The sequence below is a fragment of the Pinus tabuliformis genome, chromosome 4_1, assembly GCF_031772625.1.
Source record: "Pinus tabuliformis cultivar Carrire ecotype Pingquan chromosome 4_1, CPIR1, whole genome shotgun sequence".
NCBI classification, from domain to species: domain Eukaryota; kingdom Viridiplantae; phylum Streptophyta; class Pinopsida; order Pinales; family Pinaceae; genus Pinus; species Pinus tabuliformis.
This window is the reverse complement of record NC_142303.1, coordinates 445,775,511-445,788,491: the sequence shown is the minus strand read 5'-3', so window position 1 is coordinate 445,788,491 and position 12,981 is coordinate 445,775,511.

The following is a 12,981-nucleotide window of genomic DNA, read 5'->3' as shown; positions in this document are numbered from 1 at the left end:
TCTCTTCCGCAGCTTGGGTTATCTATTCGCCCTCTGACGAGTTAGTTTCTATGCATGGGGTAAGCCTCGGTCAAACAACGAATAACATTGCAGAATACAGTGCAGTGGTTGAATTATTATCCGAATCTATTTCATTTGGAATTCGACGTTTGATAGTGAGGTTAGATTCTGAACTTGTTGTATTACAGCTTAATAGAGTTTATGCCATTAGAAATCCTGTGTTATTAAGGTTGTTTTTGAGAGTGCGTCTCTTGGAACGTGAATTTGATTACATTGAATATCAACATATTCCAAGGTCTTTGAATACATTAGCAGATGCAATTGCTTCTCAAGTGTTGGACAGACATTTATAATAATCATGCAAGTAAATTTAAAGACATTTCATCATACATGTTAAACAAGATAAGCCGATAATAGTGATATATAGATATAGATAGAAGTGTGTCCAAAAATATATACATCGTCTTCGATCATAGGTTTAACACACCTTATGATCGGCAAAATGATAGTGCAAAAAGTCAAAAATGTCACATGTGACTACAAAAGTGACTAGTCAATCACTGGTGGTGCTCTCTGTACGACACCACTGCGCGGGCTATCTTGCGCAGAAATCTCCTAAACGGTCCAGGGACCGCAACCACGAAGCGCTGAAGCCTCATTGGAATATCATCCATAGTAGTCTCAGGTATATCTGCCGTGAGACGCTCTAGATCATGCTCCAAATCGGCTAGTACTTCTGCTGTCGCATCCTGTAAGGCCGGTGCCGGTGCAGCTGGATGTCGTCTGTCGTAAGGCCGGAGATTGGCTGGACGCTGTGGTCCAACATCTGCATTTTTAAAATTTTACTGTTACTTTGAGACGATATATATGAAAAATAAAAAATACATAATTAGAAAACTTGTGAAAATGAAAGTACCTCTGTCATCCCATTGTTCTCCCTGTGGAAGAACCATGTCCGGATCACCTCTGAAATCCATTCCGGCATATGGAAAGTCTTGTATCACAAAAAGCTGGCCCTCTAGCCAGTCGAAGTAACTGTCTGAGAATCGAACCACTGCAGCACCCTCGTCAGGATGCCGGGCCATCACCGCAACCCATCGAACAAGCTTTGGCTCCCGAGGACCCAAGTCATCAACAGTGAGTTGCTGAGGGATCAGCATAGGAACTCTCTCCAAGGCAAAGCTCACGACTAGAGGCCCATATCCAAAAGTCTTTAGTCGTCCGTTCTTTGCCTTGGTTAGTTGGCTCTTCATATGAGCCGACACAGCTTCGCACCAGTTGAAGATGGTGCCTTGGTAACAGTCAACTGCCATCCGCATTTGGGATCCGGAGGCAATGTGCAAGGCGGCCGCGCCACAAATCCTAGTGACCGTAAATGCAATAACTCTAAGTTCCGCCAGAGCGATGTGCTTTATCTCCACGCCTTTTTTATGGCGAGTCCCTGGTCTGCACCACTCCTCGCGGAGATCATCAAGGGATTGGCCACCCGGCCTGGTCCCCGCAAGGTTGAGTTGCTCACCTCTGTTTGGCAAGCCAGTGAGAAAGTATACATCCGAGGGCTCTATCTCGAGCTGGTGCCCTCCAATGTAAAAGCATTGATCTTGAACGTTCCATCGCTCAACTAGCCATTCCAAAAATCTTACCTGGCCCCTCATGCCCGGTATGGTCCAATATTTGTACAATCCACATGTTCTTAAGGCATCCAGAGAGGGTTGGTGGTTAATCGCAGCTTCATCGTCTTCTACGTGCTCTCTCTCTCTCCAGTCTAACATGTTTTGGGCCCTGCACATCAAAAGAGTCAATTAGAAATTAATTTGAGAAAATTTGGTGGTTTTTTGAGAGAGTTAGGGTTTTGAAATGCGCCCTTTGCGGAAGACGCACCCCGGCTTTTTAGCACAGGGCGTCCGGACGCAGCTCGCCTGAAGGCGGACTGCGTCCCCAGACCTTTTTCCCGTGTGAGAAAAAGTCGGGGGACGCGGCTCACCCGAAGGGCACCTGCGTCCGCCGAGGGGCGCATTTTGAACCCAAAACCCCCCAAAAAATGAAACAGAGACCAAAAACAAAAAACTAAACGGATAAAAATGAAGAGTGGGATGTGTAAAATACCTCGGTGAAGCGGCGTTCGATTCCGACGGTCAGATTTTCCGCAGCAACCACGGGAAGTTTCTTGTCAAAAGCTCCTTTTTCAACCTCAACAGTGAAACGGTAAAAATGACATGGTAAAAGGTCTTTTTATAGGTTTTTTGGATGAATTAGTTCATTTTTTACCATGAAAAGATGTTTTCAAATGTATTTTTGCCTATTTTAAACAGGTATGAGTAATGTGTCGCTTTTGTGCAGGACGAAGGGATTTCAAGGGAAATTGTAATTTTTCACAAACAAAATTTCAGAGTCATCTTTTAAGCCCTTTTCTGACTCCTAAAACATGAAAAGATCGCCGAGTGTTTCTTTTTCACTCGTTAAAACGGAATTAAAAGACGGTCCCCTTTTAGCTCTTTTCTGACCGCAAAATCAGGAAAAGATTGCCGGGTTTTTGTCGTTTCAAACTCGATAAGGAAATAAAACGACGTGTCTTTGATCGCTTTTTACTTTTCAGGTCAACGATACTATTATGAAAGTACTCCTTGGTCGCAAGATCAAGCGGTTCCCCCAGGTATTATTTTATACTTTTTCGGGCTTGAGGGACACAAATATACGAAAAAGTTCAACGTGGAGTTTCCTTAAGTTTTTCAGACTCTCTAAAATTGAAAAACGCCGAGTTTCTCCTATACTGGGCTCGTTAAACTTTTACAGTAAAGGACCTGTTCAATTACAAACAGGAACGAACCACTCCTTCCTAGGGTTCGCATTTAAACTAGGTTGGACTCGTCCGAAGGATGAGCTTATAATCAAGCATATGTTATCCTCCTCAAGCTTGTTAAAAATAAAGAGGTACTTGCCAGAAATGGTGGGGGAAAAAGAGAAGAATGAACCTATTTGTCACCTTTTGCCTCAGAAGAAACTTTATTACCGCTCTTGAACACGACACTTTTCATTCACCTGGGTTGGGAAATCTTTTACCTCACAGTTGACTAAATCACTTTGAAAATCTTTAACCGGGTTCAGGGATCAACTTTGAGTTATTCGTCACCAAACCATCTGTTGTGTCGTTATGTGTTCAAGAGGTCTGCAAGCAAAACTTTCATCTGCAAAATACTTGTCATCCATTGACCATCCCTGAGTCAGTCCTTACAGCAACATTTCTTCAACTTGAACAATGATTTCGTGTTGCGGGCTTGCCTGCAACGGGTCGCTTTCTATCGACATCGACACATTATCTAGAAAGATGACTTAGGAATCGACAGTACCTTGAAGTCTGCATGCATCAATGGCAGGTTTCTCGCCTTTGACGTCAGTTTACATCATTGACTTTCGATCAGAGGATTCCGTGAAGTGTTCGACATCAAAACATCTATTCACATTTCACGGGTTGTGCTTGGTACTTTGAGAACCATTGACATTACTGGTGGTTTCTCTCACGCTTGTTAACAGTTTACATCATTGACTGGTAATCAAGTGGTTTCTACCATGTTCGACATCGAATCATTTAATCACATGGCTAGAATCGTACCAATTCGGGAAGTAGAAGTGAAGACCCTGGATCTAGTTTCTACCATCCAGGCTGCGAGGAGTTTTGTATTCATTGTCTATGTAGACTTATCATAAACAGATGGCTGCGTCCATACTGTGTCTACAAAAGTCTATAAAAATGATGTACTGCAAGATCATTCCTGTATCAGAATAGTTAGTCCATTAGTTAAAGTTTTGAATCTGAGTATGGGAATGCCTACCTCAGTGATGATATAATCTTATCCATGTATTTTGTGTTGAAAATTGCAGGTTCCAACCAGGCCATCCACAAGGCAATCCTTGAAATGATAAAGCGCTTCACCCTTCCTAGAATTACAAAACCCTATTCTATTCCAGGCTTCGCACTTTAGGGGGCAATCTGTTACACTAAAAAATGTCACCTTGACTACTTACAGTTAGTATGGCTCAAATCAACAAGTCATGCTACCCTCTTAGGCAAGTCTCATGCCTCTGTTATCCATCTCAAACTCAAAGAAGAGAGAAAGTCTTGTAAAAATCATGTTTATCTCTGGGGTCGCAGGTTCTCTCTAGCCTTACCTGCGGGGACGCTGACCATGTTCACAAAATCCGCGTCCATAGACGCTCTGTATGTTAAGGGACAGGTGCGTCCCTCTGTAAAAGGCAAAATGCGCGAGTTTTATCTTGAAAAAGTTACTTGTGGTTACTTCTAGAACATTCTAGAGGTCGGTTTGATGAAATGGATGCGCCTCCAGTTGGTTCATGTATCTCTATTAAGGGGGAACTTATCCCATCAATAAGGGAGCTATCCCACCCATAGAGGGGGATGATCCCATTGATAGTGGACCTGAATAACCTCTTTACAGCACTATAAATGAAGGCATTGAGCCAGAAGGAGAAGAGGTTGGAGCTATACATTTTCTTTGGGTAAATGCTGCAGGATTTAGGTCTTCCATTAGAGCCTTTGTGAGGAGAGATTGTCTTCACTTGATTCTACTTGGGAGAGGGTGAGCTTTGTCAAAGTAGAGGAAAACCCTTGATGGACCCTGGGAGGAACTTGCACAACACCAAGGCCAGGTTGTAAGAGTTTCTTTGTTTCGTTATTAATACAAACTGGTTTATTTTTCTCAATAGCTTGTGTTAATGAGTTATTTCATGTGTTCCTTGGTCTGCATGTTGAATATATGTTTTATTATATGAAATGCAAGTGCTTGGTAATTGTTTGATTGTTTGTGGTTGCAGGAATTGACTTGAAGGAGGAGCTCATCCGGATCGTCAAGAACGGACTTCAACAACAGCGTTTTGGAATAAGGTAAGCCTAAACACTTGTAGTTTTCATGTTGTAAAAGGTGTATTTAGAGAAAGATCACTCCATTTTGTCTTGTTTGTCATTAGAATGTCTTAGACTTCTAGGAAGGTCAGTCGTGTCCGCACCCTTGACAGATTCCGTGTGACACATGGATGTGAATTTGATGATAATCCTAATGGAAATATGCAGTTATGGATGGGTCTATGTTCTTATGGTTGGTTCTGAGTTTGGGAGGCGTGGTTATTGCTCTCTCTAATGTTTCGTAATACAAATGGAGGTTAATTGCTATTATATATGGCTCTGCGCGTACATGGTTGACTTTGTGTTTTATGGTTGGCTATTTGTCCATACTATTTACTATGGATTCAAAATTTGTCAGTGGATGGTTTTATGTCTAGCTCTCTGAGAATTATGGTGTCTTCTTGCTTATTAGTTTTCGCTCTGTGTAGATTATGTTGTCTTCCATCATGAGAACTAGAGGTTTTGTTGTTCTCCAAGTTATAATCATGGACAATGATGATATATGCTCTTCGTGGCATGATCAACATTGGTTAATTGAAGATTATGTTGATTTCAATTCGATATTTCTGCATATCAGCTCTACAGCTTACAACTTTGTGATCAGAGAAGAGATGTCTTCTGTGAATCTGGTTTCATTGTGCTACTTATGTCTCTATGGCGATAATAGTCTGGTGGTGTTATGCTTTGATAATTTGGATTGAGTATTCTACTATGTGTTTTTTTGTTATACTTGGTTTTCCTAGGTTATTCAATTTTATGATATGTAACTGAAAGTAAGATCAAAAAACTCTATAATCTTGTTTCGTAAGTGAAATACAAATATTCTAATTTATAAAATTAATATATATACACACACACACACACACAAAAATATATATATCTATATATATATATATATATATAATGGATTGATGATATTACATGTTTGCTTTGAGTGGCTTAACTATACATCACAACTTTATTCGAAAAATAATATAAATAACGTGGTTCTTATTGTTTGTACCGTACTAATTATATTGTAAAATTTGGTGCAGTACTTACGTGGATATGTATAAAGATATAATGAATGTTGATATATAAAGTTATAATGAATGATGATGGTGGGAGGTTTTCTTTGAGCTGCATAAAATAAGACAAAAACGAAACATTATCATAATATTTGAGACATAACCTCGAGGATGTGGTTGTTATTGTTCGTAAGGTATTTACCTATATTGTGTGATCCAGGTGGATATTGGTGGCCACCCACCAACCCATTTGCACCCCCACAACTGTCTCTTTCAGTCTTTTCAGTTTCCTTAATTGTAGCACAGTTTACTATTTTTAGCAGCTTTTCGGGTCCTGAACTTCCGGAGCCGTTTTGAGGCCCTAAACGACGTTTTTTTGGAATTCTGGGGCGCCCGAGCCCTATGTTGCCTCCCAAAGTGGTAGTACTCGGATAGATCTTTCTAACGAGCTATCGTACGCGTCAAACGGAGATCGTATGCCAAAGTTACGACCCCGGGAAATTGATGTACCAATTTACCCAAACGGGGCCCACAATTTGGCGTTTCATCTTCTAGGGTTAGGTTTCGGGATATGAAGGGTTTTCCATTGTTTCTCAACAATAAATAGGCCTTCGAGCCTCATTGTAATACAGTTCGGAACAGTTCAGAGGCATGTAGCCGCACATCTCTTCTCAGAGATAGCTACCATCGCCCTAGCTGGTTTCTTTCCATTTCTGTTTGTAAGCATATTTCAGTATTTTACAGTAATGAAATGAAGTATTATTTCCGCTGCATCTCTGTATTTATGGTTATCGCATCTCTGTATTTATGGTTATCTCTGTAATTTGTTGCGTTCCTGTTTAAATCCGGATCATTGTGAAACTTGTTGCAGGTATTGTGTTAGAAATGTGTAATTGGTGATGATTTGTGATGATGATCTTGAACAGCAGATTGGAAATAAAATATAGATGATTTAGATATTCTTGCCATCTTGTAGTGTATATAAAAGTAGTTGAAATGGTATGATGAATCAGTGATATATTTCCAAACGTCGCTCTAAAAAGTGAAAGATACAGGAAAATTGTGTAGGCCCCTTGTTGGGGATATATTTCTTGTTAGTGGGCACTCATTTATTTGAACTCCTTAGAAGTTACACAAGTCCAGCGAGATGTACTCGTCCTGCTCATCCTGTCGAGTTAGGCATGAAGTCCAACGTCAAAATGTTGTCAATGGATGGGAAGTTCTGGAAGTTGAGGCACCCAATGCTCTCCAACTAAGACGTCGAGAAAACCCGCTCCTTTGAAATCTGCTCGCTGTTGCACCACAACTCAGTTTCTAAAACAAAAGATGATCACAAGGAGGAGGCGAGGGAGACTCCATTATTGATATTATTAATGTGTTGAGAGGGCGAAGGGGAAGGCAGTTCGTCCCAAGCATATCTAGTGGCGGCGAGCTGAATCTGTAGCCGTGAAAGAGAAAACACCGACAGAATGGAAGGCACAGAGTTGGGAACGTTGAATTTGGTGTTGGGTCCTCTCAAGCAATACACGATTGTATTGTAAGCATGGGCTACTTGCTCTACTGTTTCATAGGAGCCAAGCCATATCTTCATTCCGGTTTTGGGCATCTGGATTTCAGACCCCCAACTCCCCCATTTTTGCATCGTAATTCCCATAAACTTGGTGTGTTTTTCTCTGTCTTCATTACATGGAAGAGCATCGGTATCGTGTTACTATGAGACTTTCTCAATATCCATCAACGGAAAAAATTGTGGTACTAGCTAAAACTAGTGAGTAATTGAGGATTTCAATTTGGCAGGTCACAATTGGTGCAAATTTCTAGACAGTGTAGAGTATGTCGATTGGAAGGGTATATATAGGTGTCGGAGTGAATGCGTATCAAAAGAGCGTCTTGCTGGGGAAAATTTTATAGTGCCACGCTTAGAAGAAAGGAGACCAGGAGAGAAAGTGTGGATGCACTGATTGGATTTTTGAGTGACTAATATACAGAAAGTCAAGTCCATACGTGTCTTCAATTATATATATATATATATATATATATATATATATATATATATATATTGAAATTATAAATAAATACAATGTTATTAAATATTGTTATATAAAATATAATATAATTTATTTTACCATTTCCAATATATTTTTATTAATTTTAAAACTAATATTTAAAATATTGCTAAATTATTTTTCCATTTGGTATTAAAATTAAATTAAATTTACAAAGAATTATTATACAATCATAATTATAATAAAAATAACATAAAATCTTTTTTTTTTAAGATAGAAAAATAGTTTTATATTATAGAAATAAAAAGTACATTTGGAGAAGAATATAGACCAAACAACCAGAAAATGTAGAAATGTTGTGTCATGACAGTCTAAAAAGCTAGCAGTGTCAGGCCAGATCTAAAAAGCCTTCATAACACAAAGATGATGAAGGAAAATCAAAATAGAAGAGAAAACAATAATTAGAGGGGAATAGATTGAAGCAAAGAATAACAGAAAATAGAGTCACCCTGTCAGAGCATGATCTGCCTAGATTGAAGCATATCATCCGAGCCAAAATCTTGGAAATGGATTGAGCTCGGGGCCACGCTGCATCTTACCTTGGACAAAATGTTTGCCTCTTTGTTTTTCTCTCAGAGGATGTGAGAGAAGGAGAGCTTCCTGAAGGTTAGATACAAATCCTTAATCCTATACTACCAATTGAGGAGGGTGGGGGTCTATAAATTGCAGCTATCGTTCGCCCAATAAACTATTGATTTGGAGTCCCCAAAGATGGAAATCTCCTTCAATCCAAGTCATTTAGCTCCGAAAAGGACACCCCATAAAGCCAAAATTTCATCCCTAATATTCGAGTCAGAGGCACTATTCTAGAAAAACCTATAAAAATGGGCAGGGACCAAGTGTATCACCATACTGCTACAATAGGATCCAAAAGAGTTTGGCTTCATCAAAGAAACCAATGGGTAAGACTGACCATAGGTCCATATGTGAGCGAGGAGGTTTGGGAGACTTTTGGTTCTCAAGAGAGAATTCTTTGTAATATGCCACAATAGAAAATAAAGTATGGTTAATATCTGACATGAATGTGTCAAAGATGAGAGCATTGTGGGCCCTCAAAATGCCCCGAAGGACAAAGAAGGGGAGAGATTTGTGTGTTTGAATGTCCGCAAAGCACAATTGGAGGCAAGTGGCGATATCTATCCAGTCTGAGACAAAATTGGAGTCTAGAAGATGCATCACACCAAAGCAGACAGATCTAGAGAAAGAGAAATGTAGGAATAGGTGAGAGATGTCTTCTCCCTTATTTCTACAAAGGTTGCAACAACCCGGACCTTAGAAAACACCGTTTTATGAGTTTTTACCAAGTTAAGATTTGGTTATGAGCCACCAACCATAGGAAGCATTTGAGCTTCTAAGGGACATTCCAACACCACAACCTGGACAACTAAGAGTTATGTTCTTCTGGATCCATGACCTGATCAATAATGGAGTATGCCTCTCGAACTATGACCTGTCCTTTATGTAATGCACCATTCCACTGCAACATGTCCTCTAATTGAGAAAATGAAATATTGGCTAGCTGCAAATTTAGAATATAATATGACCATTCTTAGACAAGATGAGCTAGTAGATCTAGCATACAAGTGTCTTTCCAGCGAGTGAAGTGAGAGGATTAAGCATTTGTGACCGCAATGTCTTTAAGCACATGAATATCTAAGTTATGTAAGAAAGATATAAGAGGAAAGGAAAGGGAGTGTGTACCATCCTTCCCTGAGAAAATGTATCGAATGATTTTAGTAGTTGATCCAAAGCTAATTTTCCAAGACAATTTTCCTAGGAACCATGGTTTAGTTATGAGCATGCTCCTCCAAGATTGGGAAATCCACCTTGTGACTAAAACACTCGCACAAATCCACCCCGGAAGATCTATGTTAAAGAGGTATTTGACTTTGATGATCCTGCTCCACACACCATCACCAATTGCAACCCGACAAACGCTCTTGAGCAGTAAGGCCAAGTTGAAAACTTCTGTGTTTTTGAGGCCCCAACCACCTACGACAACATGCAATGTCAGCCTTTCCAGCTGGACAAGATGAATTTTCCTTTTCTCCACCCAAGAACAAACCCATAGAAATCGGGAAGTAGTAAGATTGATCTTGCTAATGCCACCCTTGGGCAGTTTAAAAGTGTGGATTCAATATATGGATATGCTTTGCAGGTGTGATTTGGCTAGAATAAGCCTACCATGTAATGATAACCATTTATTTGACCACAGAAAGATCCTCTTCTCCAACTTGTTTATCTTCTAGGTCCAATCCTTGTTGTCATACCATTTTGATTTCATGAAAAACCCTACGTATTTAAAATTCCCATCTGAATTAATGGACTGAATGCAAAACAATGTAGTGATATCCTTCATCTTGTCCCCATCATGGTCCAAGGAGATCAATACTGATTTATATTTATTTACGAGAAGACCAGAAACTTGTCCAAAATCTTGTAGAATTTCATAAAACACCACCTAATCCCTTATGTGGGCGTTCATGATGGCCATAAAGTCATCTAAAAACATCAGGTGGGAGAGAGAGATATCTTTTTTGATTTTGCAACTAGAAATTTCTGCCAGTAGCCTGTGCTTCCAACTGTCTTTTGTTGAGAGCATCTATTATTATGAAGAATATGAGAGGTGAGAGGGCGCATCCTTGTCGTAGGCCTCTTGAAGCTGAGAAGAAATTTGTTGTGATTCTATTGACTATAATGGCAGAATTGGCTCAAGATATTTGCATGATTTGATCCAGTCTACTATTATTAGGCCAAGACCAATCTTTTTCGAAATCATCCATAGAAATTCCCAGTCAACATAGTCAAATCTTTGTAGAGTTCTATCCTCATCAGACAAGCATCCAAACCTCTAGATTTAATGGAGTGGATGCATTCTTGAGTGATGGCTACAACATCGTGAATCTTTCACTTCTCAAGAAATCCAAACTGTTTTGATGTGATGTGTTGAGAAAGGAGGGGATTTATCTGATTAGAAATAGTTTTGGAGATGATTTTACAAAGAATGTTGCATAATGAGATTGGACAATAGTCTGAGAAGGTTTTGGGAATTAGGGTGATGAATGTTTCCTTGACCGCACCAGAAACCTAACCAAGTCTTCGAGACTCTTCCACTATCTCTATTATCTCATCGATCATGATCTCTTAGAATTGTAGAAACAATTCAATTTTCCAACCGTCTTGGCTATGATTTTTCCCCTCGCCATTTCTTTAAAGGCCTCTAGGACCTCCTCTTTGGAAACCGGGTGCTCCAAATGGATTTTGTTCCTTTCTTCGGCCATCTGAGGGTGACGAGACACGTATTCCATTGTCTTATGGAAAGGAGAATTGACACTTTCACTGAGTGATGATTGAAATTATCTGAGGCCCTCTCCCACTATATCTTGTTGGCTTCTTAAAGTTTCACCAACGGCATTCCTAATTTTCCATATAGAGTTCTTCTTTCTACAGAGGTTCACCTACCTATGAAATTATCTAGTGTTTTTATCTCCTGCGACAACCCACATGAGTTGGCTCTTATGTTGTCATTCTTCCGCGTGAAGCAATATAATCTCTTTTCTTTGATTCCATATCAACGAGCTTCTTTTTGGACAATTCATAGAAGTAGCCCATAGATCGTGGGTCCTCGAGGATCTTAATTTATGTATGAATTTGAATTAATTCTCTTACCTTTGATTTCTTCTGATTCTAGGCCCATTTCTAAACCACCTCTTTGATATTTTTTAGCTTTTTGTAGATTGTGTCCATTGAAGAGTCCCTAGAGGTAGATTTGTGTTGAAGCCAGAAGTCACAAAATAACGAGTTGAAATCTGGCTCCTTGAGCCAGAAGTGATTGAATTTAAAGGGTACATATTTCCTTTGTGTTGTGCCTTTCTAGCTCAAAAATATTGGGAAGTGGTCTAAAATTAGAAATGGAAGGTTCCACGAACACAACTTTGAGAGGTGATTTCAATAGCCTTCTTTGACAAAGAATTGGTCAAGCCTTTTCGAAATGCCATGAGAGCCCCATCAACCATTTTTCCATGTGGGGTCAATTGGATTAGGTTTGATGTCTGTGAGAGAGTTTCGATTGAAAAATTATTTTAAATATGATCCCAAAGAGTTTCGTTTTCTTTTTTCTCCCCAGAACTCGAAAGGCTCTAGAGAGAGATTGAAGTCTCCTACGATAATTAATGATTCAAGGTCAATAATACCACTATTTTCAACCTTGAGCCAATGATCTGTTATGTTTTGATATGGAGCGTATACATTGATTATCCTCAGTCTAGAAGAGGATCCTCTATGATTGCATGTAGGGAGACTACATGTTATTGAGTTAAATATTGAGTTAAATGCTTTCAAATGGAATATATATGGATTACATAATGCAACCAGACCTCCAGCGAATCCAAAGGTATTGATGGCACAAACAAACCAATCTGGGCATATTTCAAATATATGCTCCCATGACTTCTCCTTGCAGAGCATTATTTCTTGAATAAGGACAATTTGTGGGTTATGAATCTAAATAATTATTTTAAGAGATCTTCTTTTGTGGGTTGATCCCAAGACCTTGATATTTAGAGACATAATAGTCATTCTGGATAGGACTAAACATGGTCTTTGCTCTAAAGACCCGGGGCTCGAGAAGGGAAACATCAAGGTATCCAACCTTGAAATAAGAAGTCTCTGTGTCTATAGGCACATTTCCTTTCGAGGGATATTGGAAATGTTCCAAGAGTTCGAAGGAGCAATGGTGTAGTTAGATATATCTTTCAACTTGGCCCCTCTTTTTTTCCTATTGGTAATGTTAACACCCAGGTTGTTCCCTATGACACCCAAGGGAATACGGCCGGGGTAACCACTAACCAATCTTTGGATCACAGTTTCTAGCCAAACTGTAATCAGAGAGGGCTCTCTCTTTATGATTTGTCTCTGTTATGATGGTGTTTTAGGCTAGGTATTATGCTCAGGTTTTGGTTTATGTTTTGGTTGAAGGATTTCTTTCAGG